Source organism: Triticum aestivum, chromosome 6B (genome assembly GCF_018294505.1).
Source record: "Triticum aestivum cultivar Chinese Spring chromosome 6B, IWGSC CS RefSeq v2.1, whole genome shotgun sequence".
Taxonomy (NCBI): Eukaryota; Viridiplantae; Streptophyta; class Magnoliopsida; order Poales; family Poaceae; genus Triticum; species Triticum aestivum.
The window spans coordinates 205,261,914-205,281,839 of record NC_057810.1 but is presented as its reverse complement, the minus strand read 5'-3'; positions in this window follow the sequence as shown (position 1 = coordinate 205,281,839).

Genomic DNA, 19,926 nt, shown 5'->3' with positions numbered 1-19,926 from the left:
GAAGCGATCGCCTTCTAGGGTTTCTGTGCCTGTGCCGCCACTGGAACCCAGACCCTGTAGATCAGTTTGAGTCTAGATCTGCTTTCTCCTCCTTTTCCACACCATAGGCCTTTCATGTGATCTAGGGCGCACAATCGTACACCAGGTTTTCTGCCCTGAATTTTGGTCCGAGGGTTCATGGCCAGGTTGGGGTCCTTGAGTAGGATGAAGCATATGGAGGGGCTGATGAAGAGCTTGAAGTTGTCGAAGATGGAGAGCAGTGGGAAGAAGATCGTTTGGGGAGAAGGGAACAAGGTGGGAATGGTAGAGTTGCAGGCAATTGCTAAACTCATGTCCGACAAGCTGGCATACACGGAAGGCCTGAAGAATGCACTGGACAGGGTCTGGTGCCCTTTGAAGGGATTGTACTACAAAGACATGGGTGAGAACACTTTTCTGTTCACTTTTCATCAACCAGCGGGGAAAAGGAAGGGTTTGGATGATGGGCCATGGGAGTTCAGAAAGGGTCTCCTGGTTGTGGAGCATTTTGTACCTAGGAAAACCCTAAAGGAGTTTGAATTTCATTGGGTACCAGTGTGGGTCAGGATCTTTAACATACCACTTGGCATGATGTGTCGTGAGGCAGGGGAAGCAATCGGCGGGTTCATGGGGGAGACTTCAGAAGTAGATGTTGGACCTGATGAGATGGCCATAGGGAGCTTCTTAAGAGTCAAAGTCAGAATTGACATTCAACAACCTCTAATGCGAGGGTTCACTAGGGAGGAAGGCGAGGAGGAGAAGAAGAGAAGGATCATTGGGCCAGGTAAGGGAAGGGAATGGATCTTTGGTGTAGGTTTGAGTATGAATTTCTGCCTGATTTTTGTTATACCTATGGAAGGCTGGGACATGTGAACAAGGAGTGTACTTCAAAGCTGAAGAAGGGGGAGGTGGCCCAATACGGTGCATGGATGAAGGCTTTCATACCTAAAAGAGTGCTTGAAGGGAATCGGGGCTCATGGACAAATAACAGAAGCTATGGGGGAGCAGGAGCGAAGGGAGTGGGAGGAGTTTCAGTGGGGGGGACACAGGAGCTTATCAGGGAGTGATAGTGATTCTTGGCGGAAAAATAACAATCTGATGATCAAAGACAAGGGAGAGAAGAAGGGTATTGATGAGGAAGTAACTACCCCGCTCAAGTACAATCCGTCGATGACTATAGAGAATGCCAGAGATGGTGGAATCAGGAAGCAACTCTCTTTTGAGACCATGACCAAAGCAACAAGTCATAGTAGAGGGAGTGAACTAGTGGTTGTAGAGGTGGGCAAAGCAGATAAGGCCGTGACTGAAAAAGAAAAGGTAGCTGGTGGAGCGAAGGAAGGGAGGTGTTTGTGGAAGAGGGGATAAGTGAGGGGTTGGTCCATAGTTCACAAAAGGAGAAGCTGGTAGAGAAGCAAATGTCCAGATTTAAGAGAATAAAAAGGGAGGAGGGGATACATAATCAGCAGGGCCTTGGTGTGGTCGTAGGAGAGAAGAGGCAAGGTGCGGACATGGATGTTGTTGAGGGGGAGGAAGATAGTTAGAAGATGGCTCGGGCAGAGGAGAAGATGACTCAAAACCATGAGGCGAGGCTGTCGGAATAGCTCCACGAGCAAAAATGAAACTTATAGCATGGAACTGCCAGGGGCTTGGGAACCCCGCAGTAGTTTGAAGCCTTTTGGAACTACAGAAGGTGGAAGATCATGATGTGTTCTTTCTCTCTGAAACTAAAAGCTATGGGAGGGAGATGGAGCATTTGAGGTGGGAGCTTGGTATGCCAAACATGGTGGTGAAAGATCCGGAAGGTCGCCGGGGAGGGCTCGCTCTCTTTTGGCAAAGGGGAGTGGTGTTGGGTTCAACGTAGGGTGCGTCGACTGCAAATTAAAATTTCCTACACACAGAACAACTAAGAACATGCTACGGGAGATGGATCACAGATCGTTACCACTAGACACGCAGTGCCATGCAGCAGAAGTAGAGTTGAGGCAGCGCGTTCCCGGAGTCGCCTCGCATTCCCGGAGTCGTCTCCTCCTTGCCGATCTCCCACATAGCCAATCGGATCCCGCGAACAGGTTCGCCGGAGTGGCGCAAGTGCACCGCCTCTAACGTTATCCGCGCGTGTAGGAGGAACACCATGCGGCGGACTGCTAGGTCCGATCACAGAGTCGGTGACGAGTGGAGGTGGCTAGTTGCAACACATGCAAAGCCCTAACGACGGTGCCGAAGCGATCAACCCTCATGAGTGTGCCGCACCTCCACTTTATATAGGTGTCCATCGCGGGCTCAACACTTGGGCCTCGCATGCACCCTAAAGCCCAAAGTCTACTCGGTCGCGTTCCAAGTCCAGTTCGGATCACATCCGACCAGTCTCCTCCGAACCGACCTCGTAGGTTCCTTCCCTTAAGCGCGCGACCCCTTAGGTTCAAGTCGGCTTGGTCACAGTTCGGATCACCTCCTACCTGCATGGTTGGTAGCGGCCTCTAGCAAGGCGTGACAACCACCAAGCAGACTATGAAGTTGGTTAGGCGAACCTGTACAACGTGTCACACTTTTGTTCCCTTTGCCTCACGATATATGTTGTCTGGCTCAAGACGAGACTGTCATCCTTGTGCTAGCCCGAACTCTTTCTCGTTCCATTGATACCGACCACTATCCAGATTATCTCATAATCCTTGTTGCATGTTCATGCTTATCCTGGTCAGATCACACGAGGGGCCCAAAGTATATCTCTCCTGATCGGAGGGGCAAATCCCATCTTGCTCGACCATGTCTCGCAGCATGGGACTGGACAAACCCGAAACCTGCCTTTGTAACTACCCAGTCATGGAGTAGCGTTTGGTTGGCCCAAAGCAAGTTTGTCACCATCCCGAGTACATGCGTCAGCTCAAGTCTTAGGACATAGAACATATGTCGTACTAGAGACTCACAGATGACATATCGCTGCGTCTCATAGTTGGGTCTGTCCGACTTGGACCTTATCTCGACTCGGATTAGACTACGTCGAATCCGACCAGATCCTTCTGAGTCCATATTATCCGGTTAGCATCCAATGCTCCATGGTTAGTGAGACCGAGCCATCCATCGTGTCATATGCTAGTCTAGTCTAACGTGTGCCCACACGTCACTTGCAACTAGGGACAATTTAGGATGTATCATACAACACAAGATATCACAGACAAGTCACATACTTGCCAACAAGTATCATTGATTACATCCAAGAACTATCTTTATTCATAAACACACAGGAAATATCATCATACATGATTGCCTCTAGGGCATATCTCCAACAAGTGGATGTACGACTATGATGGAAGGATACATACTTTATAGATGTGGTGGTGATGGAGAAAAATGGAGTGCAGCGGTGGTTCACGGGCTTGTATGGGGAGTCCAAAGTGGGGGAGAAAGAAAATGCGTGGAAGGCATCGCAGTCACTGAAGGGGCAGATGAACCTACCATGGATATGTTTGGGCAATTTTAACAAAATCCTATTTGCAAATGAGAAGGAAAGAGGGCCGGCTCGGGCCCAGGGATGTATGGATGCTTTTCGTGACACACTGGAGTTGTGCGGGCTCGAGGATTTGAAGGACATCCCTATACGTGGTGTAACAATTGGCATGATGTTGAAGGATGTACAAGGGAGAGACTGGATCGGGCGGTGGCTTGTAATAACTGGCGCGAGTTGTTTCCTCTATATAAAGTAATAAACAAGGATCCTCGCCAGCCTGATCACAGACCGGTTATAGTTCTGGTGGATGATAACCCACAAGTGTAGGGGATCGCAACAGCTTCCGAGGCTGAAGTACAACCCAAATTTATTGATTCGACACAAGGGGAGCCAAAGAATATTCTTGAGTATTAGCAGTTGAGTTGTTAATTCAACCACACCTGGATAACTTAGTATCTGCAGCAAAGTATTTAGTAGCAAAGGTGGTATGATAATAAAGGTAACGGTAGCAACAGTAAAAATAAATGTTTTTGGGTTTTTGTAGTAGTTGTAACAGTAGCAATGGAAAAGTAAATAAGCAAAGAACAATATATGAAAAGCTCATAGGCAATGGACCAGTGATGGATAATTATGTCGGATGCGATTCCTCATGCAATAGTTATAACATAGGGTGATATAGAACTAGCTCCAATTCATCAATGTAATGTAGGCATGTATTCCGTAAATAGTCATACGTTCTTATGGAAAAGAACTTGTATGACGTCTTTTGTCCTACCCTCCCGTGGCAGCGGGGTCCTAGTGGAAACTAAGGGATATTAAGGCCTCCTTTTAATAGAGAACCGGACCAAAGCATTAACACATAGTGAATACATGAACTCCTCAAACTACGGTCATCACCGAGAAGTATCCCGATTATTGTCACTTCGGGGTTGTCGGATCATAACACATAATAGGTGACTATAGACTTGCAAGATAGGATCAAGAACACACATATATTCATGAAAACATAATAGGTTCAGATCTGAAATCATGGCACTCGGGCCCTAGTGACAAGCATTAAGCATAGCAAAGTCATAGCAACATCAATCTCAGAACATAGTGGATACTAGGGATCAAACCCTAACAACATTAACTTGATTACATGGTAAATCTCATCCAACCCATCACCATCCAGCAAGCCTACGATGGAATTACTCACGCACGGCAGTGAGCATCATGAAATTGGTGATGGAGGATGGAGGATGGTTGATGATGACGACGGCGACGAATCCCCCTCTCCGGAGCCCCGAACGGACTCCAGATCAGCCCTCCCGAGAGAGATTAGGGCTTGGCGGCGGCTCTGTGTCGTAAAACGCGATGAAACTTTCTCTCCAATTTTTTCCCCGAGACGGAATATATGGAGTTGGAGTTGAGGTTGGAGGAGATCCAGGGGGCCCATGAGATAGGAGGCCGCGCCCTAGGGGGGGCGCCCCCCTGTCTCGTGGACAGGTTGTGGGGCCCCTGGCATTAATTATTTCGCCAAAAATTCTTATTAATTCCAAAAAGTGCCTCCGTGGATTTCCAGTACATTTCGAGAACTTTTCTTTTCTACACATAAAACAACATCATGGCAGTTCTACTGAAAACAGCGTCAGTCTAGGTTAGTTTCATTCAAATCATGCAAATTAGAGTCCAAAACAAGGGCAAAAGTGTTTGGAAAAGTAGATACGTTGGAGACTGAAAGTGATAAAGAAAAACTTTTACAAACTCTGTTTGCTCTTGTTGTTGTAAACATGAAAAGCCAGCATTCAAGCTTCAGCAAATATTATGAACTAACCATACTCACAATAATATTTAGCTCTCACAATCACTCATATCAATAACATAATCAGCTAGCGAGCCATAATAATAAAACTCAGATGACAACACTTTCTCAAAATAATTATAACATGATATAACAAAATGGTATCTCGCTAGCCCTTTCTAGGACCGCAAAACATAAATGCAGAGCACCTTTAAAGATCAAGGACTGACTAAACATTGTAATTCATGGTAAAAGAGATCCAGTCAAGTCATACCCAATATAAACCAATAATAATACATGCAAATGACAGTGTGCTCTCCAGCGGGTGCTTTTAATAAGAAGGATGATGACTCAACATAAAAGTAAATAGATAGGCCCTTCGCAGAGGGAAGCAGGGATTTGTAGATGTGCCAGAGCTCGATTTTAAAATAGAGATTGAATAACATTTTGAGCGGTATACTTTTGTTGTCAACGCAACACCTAAGAGATGGCTGTATCTTCCATACTACATGCATTATAGGCAGTTCCCAAACAGAATGGTAAAGGTTTATACTCCCCCAACCACCAACAAGCATCAATCCATGGCTTGCTCGAAACAACGAGTGCCTCCAACATACAACAGCCCTGGGGAGTTTTGTTTAATTATTTTGATTTGCTTTGATCTTTTTGGATCATGGGACTGGGCATCCCGGTTACCGACCCTTTCTCGTGAATGAGGAGCGGAGTCCATTCCTCTGAGAATAACCCACCTAGCATGGAAGATATAGGCAGCCCTAGTTGTAACATGAGCTGCTCGAGCATACAAAACAGAATTTCATTTGAAGGTTTGGAGTTTGGCACATACAAGTTTACTTGGAACGGCAGGTAGATACCGCATATAGGTAGGTATAGTGGACTCTTATGGAACGACTTTGGGGTTTAAGGAGTTTGGATGCACACGCGGTATTCCCGCTTAGTACAGGTGTAGGCTAGCAAAAGACTGGGAAGCGACCAACTGAGAGAGCGACAACAGTCATAAGCATGCATTAAAATTAATTCAGACCGAGTACAAGCATGAGTAGGATATAATCCACCATGAACATAAATATCATGAAGGCTATGTTGGTTTTATTCAACTACATGCATGAACATGTGCCAAGTCGAGTCACTCAATTTATTCAAAGGAGGATACCATCCCATCATATCACATCATAATCATTCTAATAGCATGTTGGCATGCAAGGTAAACCATTATAACTCATAACTAATCAAGCATGGCACAAGTAACTATAATCTCTAAATGTCATTGCAAATATGTTTACTTCATAATAGCTGACTCAGGAACGATGAACTCATCATATTTACAAAAACAAGAGAGGTCGAGTTCATACCAGCTTTTCTCATCCCAATAAGTCCATCATATATCGTCATTATTGCCTTTCACTCGCACGACCGAACGATGTGTATAATAATAAGAGTGTATGTGCATTGGACTAAGCTGGAATCTGCAAGCATTCAACTTAAGAGAGAAGACAAGTAATATGGGCTCTAAATTAAATAAACAATCATGCATATAAGAGTCACTAAGCATTTTCAATATGGTCTTCTCGACCCCCAAAGGAAAGAAAAGAAAATAAAACTATTTACACGGGAAAGCTCCCAACAAGTAAGAAGAAGAACTAGAAATCTTTTTGGGTTTTCATTTTAATCCTACTACAAGCAAGGAAATTAAACTAACTAATTTTTTGGTTTTTCTCAAGGTTTATCAAACACACAAGAAGAAAACTAGAAAAAGAAATTTAAACTAACATGGATAATACAATGAAAGAGTATGAGCACCGACGACTAGTGTGTGAACATGGATGTAAAGTCGGTGAGAAATATGTACTCCCCCAAGCTTAGGCTTTTGGCCTAAGTTGGTTTAATACCAAGGACCGCCTGACTGATATCCATAAGTGAAACTGGGGTAGTACTGAGATGCACAGGCGACCGCCTCCTGAGCTGCAGCGTGTTGACGAGCTGCCTCCATTCCCCTGTCGTAATCAGCTGCTTCTTCCCTGGTGATAATATATCTTCCTTTTGCCTGATAATCAAAAAGGTAGGGAGCAGGAAGAGTAACAGGGACGACGTTGCGTCTGTCAAATATTAGTCGATAATGGAGGAATTGTTCATTCCTCTCAAGAAAATGATGATCAAACATAGCTTCTTTATCTAAATAAACAGGAGGTACAATCATATCCCCCTCTCGTGGAGCTATATTAAGAAAATTAGCCACACGGGTTGCATAAATTCCTCCAAAGAAATTTCCCCTTTTACTATTATTCTGCAACCTACGTGCAACTATTGCCCCCAAGTTATAACCTTTATAACCTAACACAGCACTCTTGAGGACACTTATCTTGTAAGAAGTCCTCCAACTCGGCATTACGCACATACGCGTCAAATTCTTCCTTAAAGCCTGCTTCGACCATAAAATCATCGGATGGCCACTCACAAGCCCGTACAATTGCGTCCCTTGGAAAATTAACATCTTGTTCACGTATAGCAATTCTTGGCCATTTCTTTGCTGAGGAACCTCCTTGGTACATTCTTCTAAGCATATTTATTTTTCTGAAAATTTCTGAAATTTTAGTAACTTCAAAATAAAAGTGGATAAAACTAAACAAGATTGATAGCAACTACTCCTACAAGTGCCTAGAGCCCATATCATGCATTGGAATTGCTTGGGACCTCAAAAATTTAACATGCAAGCTCAAGTACATGGTCACCGAAGCAGCAAAAATTTGCAATGAATAAAGCACTAGAACAAAAACTAATTGGACCAATGGAGGAGTCACATACCAAGCAACAATCTCCCAAAGCAGTTTTGTGAATGGAGCTCTGAGCTAAGAGATCGAAAATCGCAGCAAAACAAGCTAGAACTCGTGCTTGAGCTGGATGGGGATTTTTTTGGGGTAGAAGATGAAGTGTGTGGGTGCTGGCATAAGTGGAGGGGAGCCACCAGGGGCCCATGAGACAGGGGGCGCGCCCTACAGGGGGGGGGCGCCCTCCTCTCTCGTGGCCTGGTGCTTGCCCCTCCTGCAGTGTTTTCAGTGCCTAAAATCCTCAAATATTCCAGAAAAAATCATACTAAATTTGCAGGGCATTTGGAGCACTTTTATTTTCGGACTATTTTTAATGCACGGATAATTCAGAAAACAGACGGATAATACTATTTTTGCTTTATTTATTCTAAATAACAGAAAGTAAAAAGAGGGTACAGAAGGTCGTGCCTTCTAGTTTCATCCATCTCGTGATCATCAAAATGAACCCACTAACAAGGTTGATCAAGTCTTGTTAACAAACTCATTCCGAATAACACGGAACCGGAGAAATTTCGAATAACACTAAGTTACCTCAACGGAGATATGAAAATCCCCAACAATAAGAATATCATACTTTTTCTTGACAGTAGGAAGAGGAAATTCAAAATCTCCAAAAATGATAGTTGGAACTTTTTCAATAGAATTGATGCTATGAACTTGAGCTTGTTTCCTCGGAAAGTGTACCGTATGCTCATTACCATTAACATGAAAAGTGACATTGCCTTTGTTGCAATCAATAACAGCCCCTGCAGTATTAAGGAAAGGTCTACCAAGGATAATAGACATACTATCGTCCTCAGGAATATCAAGAATAACAAAGTCCGTTAAGATAGTGACATTTGCAACAACAACAGGCACGTCCTCACAAATGCCGACAGGTATAGCAGTTGATTTGTCAGCCATTTGCAAAGATATTTCAGTAGGTGTCAACTTATTCAATTCAAGTCTACGATATAAAGAGAGAGGCATAACACTAACACCGGCTCCAAGATCACATAAAGTAGTTCTGACATAATTTCTTTTAATGGAGCATGGTATAGTTGGAACACCCGGATCTCCAAGTTTCTTTGGTATTCCACCCTTAAAAGTGTAATTAGCAAGCATGGTGGAAATTTCAGCTTCCGGTATCTTTCTTTTATTTGTGATGATATCCTTCATATACTTAGCATAAGGATTTACTTTAAGCATATCAATTAAGCGCATACGTAAGAAAATAGGTCTAATCATTTCAGCAAAGCACTCAAAATCCTCATCATCCTTTGACTTGGATGGTTTAGGAGGAAAGGGCATGGGTTTCGGAACCCATGGTTCTCTTTCTTTACCGTGCTTCCTAGCAACAAAATCTCTCTTACCATAACGTTGATTCTTTGATTGTGGGTTATCAAGATCAACAGCAGGTTCAATCTCTACATCATTGTTTTTGCTAGGTTGAGCATCAACATGAACATTATCATTAACATTATCGCTAGGTTCATGTTCATCACCTGATTGTGTTTCAGCATCAAAGATAGAAATATCATTGGGATTCTCAGGTGTGTCTATAGTAGGTTCACTAGAAGCATGCAAGATTCTATCGTCTTTCTTCTTCTTCTTTTTAGAAAAACTAGGTGCCTCTAAATTATTTCTCAAAAATCTTGCTCGATTCTCTTAGGGTGGCCTTCAGGATACAAAGGTTCCTGAGTCATTCTACCAGTTCTAGTAGCCACTATAATGGCAAAGTCATTTTTATTATTCAATTCATCAAGCAAATCATTTTGAGCTTTGAGTACTTGCTCAACTTGAGTAGCAACCATAGAAGCATATTTGCTAACGCGGTGAAGTTCATCTTTAACTCTAGCCCGATTATCACCTACGCGCCCTATCTCGAAAGCATTATTCTTTAACTCTCTACCAACATAAGCATTAAAACTTTCTTGTGTAGCCATAAAGTCATCAAATTCATCTAAGCATGGGATATGAAATTTAGTAGAGGGTATTTCAACTTTATCATATCTATAGAGAGAATTTACCTTTACTACCTGTGTCGAGTTATCAAGACAATGTGGTTCCTCAAGCAGTAAATTAAGACCATGTATTTCTTCAATAGGTGGTAAATTCTTAACATCTTCAGCTTTGATACCTTTTTCTTTCATTGACTTCTTTGCCTATTTCATATCTTCAGGACTGAGAAATAAAACACCTCTCTTCTTTGGAGTGGGTTTAGGAATAGGCTCAGGAGTTGGCTCAATTGGTTCAGGAATTACTTCAGGAACTGGCTCGGGAAGAGTCCAATTATTTTCATTAGTCAGCATATTATTCAATAAGATTTCGGCTTCGTCGACAGTTCTTTCCCTAAAAACACAACCAGCACAACTATCCAAGTAGTCCTTGGAAGCATCGGTTAGTCCATTATAAAAGATATCAAGTATTTCATTTTTCTTAAGAGGATGATCGGGCGAAGCATTAAGTAACCGGAGAAGCCTCCCCCAAGCTTGTGGGAGACTCACTTCTTTGATTTGCACAAAATTATATATTTCCCTCAAGGCAGCTTGTTTCTTATGGGCAGGGAAATATTTAGCAGAGAAGTAATAAATCATATCCCGGGGACTACGCACACAACCAGGAGCAAGAGAATTATACCAAGTCTTAGCATCACCCTTTAATGAGAACGGAAATATCTTAAGGATATATAAATAGCGAGACTTCTCATCATGAGTAAATAGGGTGGCTATATCATTCAACTTGGTAAGATGTGCCACAACAGTTTCAGATTCAAGGCCATAGAAAGGATCAGATTCAACTAAAATAAAAATATCAGGATCAACAGAGAATTCATAATCCTTATCAGTAACACAGATAGGTGAAGTGGCAAAAGCAGGATCGGGTTTCATTCTAGCATTAAGAGACTGCTGCTTCCATTTAGCTAATAATTTCTTAAGATCATTTCTATCATTGCAAGCAAGAATTTCCATAGCAGCTGCTTCATTCATAACATAACCCTTAGGAACAACATGTAATACATAATCATTGGGGGAACGTTCATCATCACTATCATCAATAATAGGTTCTTCAATATTTTCATTCCCCCTAACTCTAGCAAGTTGTTCATCTAGAAATTCACCTAATGGCAAAGTAGTATCACACACAGAAGTAGTTTCATCATGCATAACAGAAGTGGAATCATCAATAACATGCGACATATCAGAATTCATAGTAGTAGCAGGTTTAGGTGTCGCAAGCCTACTAATAACGGAAGGAGAATCTAGTGCAGAGCTAGATGGCAGTTCCTTACCTCCCCTCGTAGTTGAGGGCAAAATCTTGGTCTTAGCGTCTTTCAAGTTCTTCATAGTGGTCAACAGATATAAATCCCAAGTGACTCAGAGAATAGAGCTATGCTCCCCGGCAACGGCGCCAGAAATTAGTCTTGATAACCCACAAATGTAGGGGATCGCAACAGCTTCCGAGGCTGAAGTACAACCCAAATTTATTGATTCTACACAAGGGGAGCCAAAGAATATTCTTGAGTATTAGCAGTTGAGTTGTCAATTCAACCACACCTGGATAACTTAGTATCTGCAGCAAAGTATTTAGTAGCAAAGGTGGTATGATAATAAAGGTAACGGTAGCAACAGTAAAGATAAATGTTTTTGGGTTTTTGTAGCAGTTGTAACAGTAGCAACGGAAAAGTAAATAAGCGAAGAACAATATATGAAAAGCTCGTAGGCAATGGACCAGTAATGGATAATTATGCCAGATGCGATTCCTCATACAATAGTCATAACATAGGGTGATATAGAACTAGCTCCAATTCATCAATGTAATGTAGGCATGTATTCCGTAAATAGTCATACGTGCTTATGGAAAAGAACTTGTATGATGTCTTTTGTCCTACCCTCCCGTGTCAGCGGGGTCCTAGTGGAAACTAAGGGATATTAAGGCCTCCTTTTAATAGAGAACCGGACCAAAGCATTAACACATAGTGAATACATGAACTCCTCAAACTACGGTCATCACCGAGAAGTATCCCGATTATTGTCACATCGGGGTTGTCGGATCATAACACATAATAGGTGACTATAGACTTGCAAGATAGGATCAAGAACACACATATATTCATGAAAACATAATAGGTTCAGATCTGAAATCATGGCACTCGGGCCCTAGTGACAAGCATTAAGCATAGCAAAGTCATAGCAACATCAATCTCAGAACATAGTGGATACTAGGGATCAAACCCTAACAAAACTAACTTGATTACATGGTAAATCTTATCCAACCCATCACCGTCCAGCAAGCCTACAATGGAATTACTCATGCACGGCGGTGAGCATCATGAAATTGGTGATGGAGGATGGTTAATGATGACGACAGCGACGAATCCCCCTCTCCGGAGCCCCGAACGGACTCCAGATCAGCCCTCCCGAGAGAGATTAGGTCTTGGCGGTGGCTCCGTATCGTAAAACGCGATGAAACTTTCTCTCCGATTTTTTTCTCCCCGAGACGGAATATATGGAGTTGGAGTTGAGGTCGGAGGAGGTCCAGGGGGCCCACGAGATAGGAGGTCGCGCCCTAGGGGGGCGCGCCCCCCTGTCTCGTGGACAGGCTGTGGGCCCCCTGGCATTAATTCTTTCACAAAAAATTCTTATTAATTCCAAAAAGTGCCTCCGTGGATTTCCAGGACATTCTGAGAACTTTTCTTTTCTACACATAAAACAACATCATGGCAGTTCTGCTGAAAACAGCGTCAGTCCGGGTTAGTTTCATTCAAATCATGCAAATTAGAGTCCAAAATAAGGGCAAAAGTGTTTGAAAAAGTAGATACGTTGGAGACGTATCAATGGATGGCATGCAACAGGAGGGAGAAGGTTCTATAGGTGATGGGGTGTTCCGGTTTGAGGCAAGGTGGTTGATGGAGGAGGAGTGTGCTTGGGTGATGGAAGAGGTGTGGAATGCAACATTTGCAGAGGGTGATGTTTCTGTTAAGGAAGAACTGGCTAAGGTGGGGGAGAAATCACAAAGTGAGATTGAAAGGTGTTGGGAGAGCTAAAAGGAAGAATTAAGAAGGCAAAGAAGGAGGTTGAGAACTGTCGGCGTAGTTGTACTAGTCACCATCAAATAAACCAGGAGCATCTTCTTCTCTTTAAGCTAAGTAGGCTAGACGATTAGTAAAATTTATATTGGAGGCAGAGGGTGCATGTTAATTGGTTGGAGAAAGGAGATAAAAATATACATTTTTTCCACACCCATGCAAATGAGAGGGAGAGGATGAATATGATAAGGAAGCTTAGAAAGGAGGGGGTGAAGTAGTGGAGGGAGAAGAGGAGATAGGAAAAATTATAACTGACCACTACAAAAGTTTGTTCGTGTCTTCTGCAGGTATCGCCAATGACGAGGTGTTGTCCCACATACACACCTCGGTCACACATGATATGAACACTCGCCTAACCCGTGAATTCACAGAACAGGAAGTCAAGGAGGCCCTAAATTCCATTGGTGATTTGAAAGCACCGGGTCCGGATGGCATGCGGACTATATTTTATAAGCGGTTTTTGGAGCTGGTCGGGCCAAAAGTGAAGGAGGAAGTGCTGGGTGTGCAGAATGGTGCTCCTATGCCGAATGGGTGGAATGAAACTACTATTGTGCTCATACCCAAGGTCAAAAACCTAGAGAAGGTCACTGAGTTTAGACCTATAAGCCTTTGTAATGTTTTATACAAGTTGATCTCAAAGGTGCTTGCGAATTGGCTCAAGGAAATCCTGACCGAAATCATCTCGCCAACACAGTCAGCGTTTGTCTCGGTCGGTTGATCACTAATAATGTGCTCCTGGCATATGAAATCATGCACCTGATGCATAAACGGAAGGGAGGGCCCAAGGGACTGGTGGTGGTAAAGCTCGATATGAGCAAAGCATACGACCGTGTTGAGTGGGGCTTTCTGGAACAGGTCATGATCAAGATGGGCTTCGCTGAACAGTGGGTGTATTTGATAATGAACTGCATTAGATCAGTTTCATACAAGGTAAAGATTAACAGGAGTTTGTCAGAGGTGATCACCCTAGGCAGAGGACTCCAACAAGGGGAACCGTGCAAAGGCTTTCTCTGCTATGTTGTACCAAGCGGAGCAGGAGGGATCTATCCAGGTGGTCCATATATGTTGAGGAGCTCCAAAGATAAATCACCTATTTTTTGCAGACGATTGGCTAATTGCTATGAAGGCAACAATGGAGGGGGCATCCAAACTGCAGCAAATTTTAGTTATTTATGAGCATTAGTCTGTCCAAATGATAAATAAGGGGAAGTCTAATGCCATGTTCAGTAAAGGAACCAGTGCTAATACACGGGGGGGTGTCCTGGCTGGTCTTGGCATAGTGGAGGAGTCTTTTAATCAACGATATCTGGGACTGCCAGTTCACATTGGAGCATCCATAAGTAAGGAGTTTGAATATTTGAAATAGAAGATTTGGCAAAGGAATCAAGGGTGGATGGAAAAGTTGTTATTCAAGGCGGGGAAAGAGGTCTTGATTAAGGTTGTAGCTCAGGCGATACCCATGTATGCAATGTCGTGTTTTGATCTCACAAAGCAAGTTTGCAAAGAGATCAACACACTTATTGCTCGATTCTGGTGGAGCCAACAAGATAAAAGACGGTGTCAATGGATAAGCTGGGGAAGAATGACGAAATCGAAGAAGGATGGAGGACTTGGGTTTAGAGATCTGCATATTTTTAACCTTGCCATTTTGTCTAGGCAGGGGTGGCAATTGCTCGAGCCTCTGGATACGCTATGTGCGCAAGTACTGAAGGCTCGCTACTACCCAGATTATTCTCTTCTTGAGGTGACAGTAAGAGAGGGTATTTCTTATATCTGGAGAAGCATATTGAAGGGGGTTAATCTGATTAAGGAAGGAATTGTCTGGCGTGCGGGGTTGGGTGATAACATCAAAGTGTGGGAGGACCCATGGATTCCTCGAGGAGATACTAGAAAACCAACATCAGTAAGAGGGGACATAGTTATCACACGAGTTTTTGAACTAATGGAGTCGGTTAGGGAAACTTGGGATGAGCAGTTAGTAAAGGATCTTTTTAATGAAGATGATGTTTCGCATATCCTCGCTATCCTAGTGCGACCGATATGGATGATTGTGTAGCATGGGCATGGCACCACGATCCCAAAGGAAAATTTTCTGTAAAAGGGGTGTATCATGTCGGTATCCGGGTAAGAGATGCAAGAAATGGTAATGATGCAGGCCCATCACTTAGTCAGGGAAGGGGAGAGGATAAATGGCAAAGATTGTGGAACCTGGAGATGCCAGGGAAAGTGCGTATTTTTCTATGGAGGTTTGCGCATAATAGCCTGCCCCTCCGTATGAATATCAAACACAAAAGGGTGGACTTGGATACAAGATGCCTAGTGTGTGGCCGGCTGGATGAAGATGGTGGTCATCTGTTCATAAAATGCAAAGTTGTCAAACAAGTTTGGAGAGGAATGGAGCTAGAGGATACATGAAGTGCTATGCTGGAGTGCACTGGGCCAAGAGAGGTGTTTGATCACATATGGAGCTTGGATAACAATAAGCGAGATACTTTCCTTATCTGGTCGTGGAAATGGTGGTCAGTGAGAAACAAGGAAAATGCAGGAGAGACGATGAGGAGCAATGACAGTATCTGCTATACTATCCGACAATATCTTCACGAGTTCAGTAAAAGTGTTGTGAAGCCTGTACAAGTGCCTCCCCAGGACAAGGTTAAGTGGAAGCGACCCCCACCTGATGTCGTTAAAGTCAATTTTGATGCATCTTATCATGCAAACACAGGGAAAGGAGCATGGGGACGTGTTGCTCGAACTAACCAAGGAGAATTATTGGCAGCAAAGGCTGCCACACTTGAGCATCTTACAGGGCCTCTACATGAAGAAGCTTTGGCATGTGTGTTAACTACTGAAGCAAGCGCGGAACTGGGCATCCACAAGGTGATCCTTCAGTCTGATTCCCATGTGCTTGTCCATGCACTCAACTCTAGCGAATATGAACGAGCACTGATCGGTGTCCTCCTACGGGAGATGTGAAGTATCTGTCATGCGATTTTGAGTCATTTAGTTTCAGTTTTTGTAACCAAAAACGTAATAAGGTAGCACATGAACTAGCTACTTTTGGTTTCAAAATGGGAGCTGCTGATCAGTCGTGGATCGAGTATGCTCTAGACTTTGTTTCTGTTCTGGTCTCCAGCAACATGGCCGAGCCAGTTTAGTAATGGAATGAGTTGTTCCGGGTCAAAAAAAGTTTTGTTTGCACCTGTTGCGTCGTATGGAAATATAATTTCTTGTTGGTCCTAATTATAGCTGGATTCGATGGCCGTGTATACGAATAGTAATAGCAGGGATGTATTTTTTATGGTTCACACGATCAACACAAACTCCAAACTGACTCAACATATCAGCTTTGCATGCATCCTGACATCCCTGCATGTTCAACCTTGGTGCTTCTTGACTCCTAGCTTGTTTGTCTCTGTACACCTTGTAGCATGCGCAACATCTAATGCTTGTTCTCCTTCATACTTCCCATCAAAACAAATGTATTTTTTCAACGTACACATCTTCGGTTTGTAAACCCTCAATGTGAAGAAAAGTTTCATGAATCTTGGAAACGTTAATGTTATTTATGGCCATATCAGGTTCAATCTTGCGGTGTCCTCACCCAGTGGGTAGCGAGGCACATATTTGTATTGTTGTCATTAAGGATAAAAGGTTGGGGTTTATTCATATTGATTGGATCTATCCCTCTACATCATGTCATCTTTCTTAAGGCGTTACTCCGTTCTTGTTAACTTAATACACTGGATGCATGCTAGATAGCGGTCAATGTGTGGAGTAATAATAGTAGATGAAGGCAGGAGTCAGTTTACTTATCACGGACGTGATACCTATATTCATGATCATTGCCCTAGATATCGTTATAACTTTGCGCTTTTCTATCAATTGCTCAACAATAATTTATTTACCCACCGTATGTGTTCTTTCAAGAGAGAAGCCTCTAGTGAAAACTATGGCCCCTAGGTCTATCCTTATCATATTATTCTCATATCTATAAACCAAAACCCCAAAATACCTTGCTATAATTTATTTATATTTACTTTATTTTACACTTCTATTTATCGTTTATACATATCTCTATCAGATCTCATCCTTGCAAGTAACCGTGAAGGGATTTACAACCCCTTTATCATGTTGGGTGCAAGTATTTGTTTGTTTGTGTAGGTGCAACCATTGGTGACTTGTGTGTTCCTTCTACTGGATTGATATCTTGGTTCTTAACTGAGAGAAATACTTATCTCTACTTTACTACATCACCCTTTCCTCTTCAAGGAAAAAACCAACACAAGCTCAAGAAGTAGCAGGCGGCCACCACGCCAGATCCTTAGGAAGGTGTGGGTGGGGGAATGGGAAGAGATAAGCGGACAACGTCGGCGACGACACCGCACCAAATCCTGGGGAGGTGCGAGTGGGGTAATAGGGAGAGACAAAGCCACAAAGGTTCCAGATCGGGCCAGAGGAAGGGCATAAAAGTGCCACAACTAACGCGTATGCATTGGATGTAGATCGGACGGTTGAAATTGTTAGATGGCAGACACACCATCAACACCAACTCAGGTTTTTATAAGAGTAGAAATATTTATTGGAGTTCGTCATCGTTGTCAGAGTCAGATGGTTCTGGCATAGAGGAATTGTGTTTAGACGATGATGTTGAGCACCTCGTCTTGTTGCATCTCGTCTAAGAATTAGATGGCGGCAAGAAGAGAAAACGTAGATGATCGAAGGTTGGCCATCTTTGCATTCTGCGCAACCGAGCTCCCATTCCATGCTCATGTAAGATTACTTTCCCGAGGTACCGACCTATTTGGCTCACCTCTTCCGTAGGCGTTATGCGTAGATCTCTTTTTTTGTATTGTGGAAGCTTGCGAGAAAAATTGTCGTTTTTTCACTCACCGGAGGAATGTCGTCGGTTTGCTTTGGTTTAGTTCATACCAAAAGATATCAAACGACAATGAGAGTGATATCATACGGTATTCCGGCTGACTGCACCAATGAGTGTCTTCGCATTGGAGAAGATACCATGTGCAAATGCGTGCACGTGTTTATCAAAGTTTTGATCTTGGTTTTTGGTCCTGGGTATCTTTGAGCTCCCAATGAGGAGGACACAAAGAAGTTGATGGCGATGAATGGAGCAAGAGGATGGTCGGGCTTGCTTGGGAGTGTGGATTGCATGCATGAAGGTGGAAGAGTTGCCCTATGGCTTCGCACATGCAGTACACCGGCCATCATCGTGATCCCACTATTGTGCTTGAAGTCATGGCTTCGCAGGACTTTGTGGATTTGTCATTGCTTCTTTGGCTTGTCGGGTGATCTTAATAAGATAAATGTATTGCAGAGATCACATATTTTTGCTTGGATTGCTAGTGGAGATGCTCCGACTTGCAACTACACCATCGATGGACATGATTATACCATGGGGTGTTATCTTGTCGACGGTATCTATCCTTCGTGGTCAACGTTTGTGAAGACAATGAAGAAGCCAAAGGGCAAGAAGCAATCTATTTTTTCCCAAGCATAGGAAGAATGCCAAAAGGATATTGAGATGGCATTTGATGTGCTGCAAAGCTCGGTTTGACATTGTTCCAAGTCTTGCTCTCTTCTGGGATAAGAAATCCCTCTCAAATATCATGCATGCATGTGTAGTTCTACACAACATGTTTATCGAGGATGAGAGGGATTTCAACTTAGAGTTTTTCTATGACAATATTGGTAGCCGTGTCAAGCCTAGCAGGAACCCGAATTGGATCAATACATTTCTTGAGACCTACCTGCAGATTGAGAACAATGATACACACCCACTCTATGGTGATCTTATTAAGAACCGGTGGCAACTGCATGGGAGGTAGACTCCCAGTTTATTCATTTGATCTTATTTGTATTCATGTGTGATTTGAACCATTCTTTTTATGCGAACCATTTATTATTGTTTTAATTAGTCAAATTTGAACATTTGTTGTAACTGAGATGATTATTTTAGCGTATGATACTAAAACATTAATAAGTTTGATTTATAATATTGTTGTTGTATTAAAATCTTGTTTTTCAGAATTATGGATTTGCCTAAAACGCCAAAACAGACTTACGACATCTGTTCCGCGCGTCCGCGTAGTACCACAAACCCGTTTTTGGGTACCTAAAACTGGTTATACATGACGTGTTTTCCTAGGATCTGCGATGCTCTCAGTGCACCCGACGGGAAGACCATTTGGTTCATCATATTTTCATCAAAATGAGATAGCAAATAAATCTAGCATTTTGTAAGTACCAAGAGAATATTATGCCATACCGGCATATAACATCGCACCAAAGAATCACATAAGCCCCGCACGTCCTCGATCTCATAGTTCACGCAAAATAAATAAATATAAGATGATCGCACATCTCGATCGATCATGAACATTTGCCTCTTCTCATACCAAACCCTTTTTTCTTGGGCCCATGATCCCCTCGTAGTATCCCATGTCGTCGGGCGTCGGGTCGAGATTTCACCACACACTTGCATTCGTTGGGGAGGTTTGCCATGGAGACCACCCGTGGGGGCTTCCTTTGCGTCTCGGTTGACTCACCGGCCACGGGTGCGGAGTTGAGATCAATGGGAGGCACCACATGCACGATCGACACGAAAATCATCTTCCGGCGAGCTGTCCTGAGGTGAGGTGGAGAAGCGGAACATTGTCGGTTTATGTCCGAGTAGGTACCCATATGTCGGCGACAATGTTGACATGGAGGGCAGCTCAGAAAGCCTGGGCGGGCGGGCCGCCGACGAGCCCGA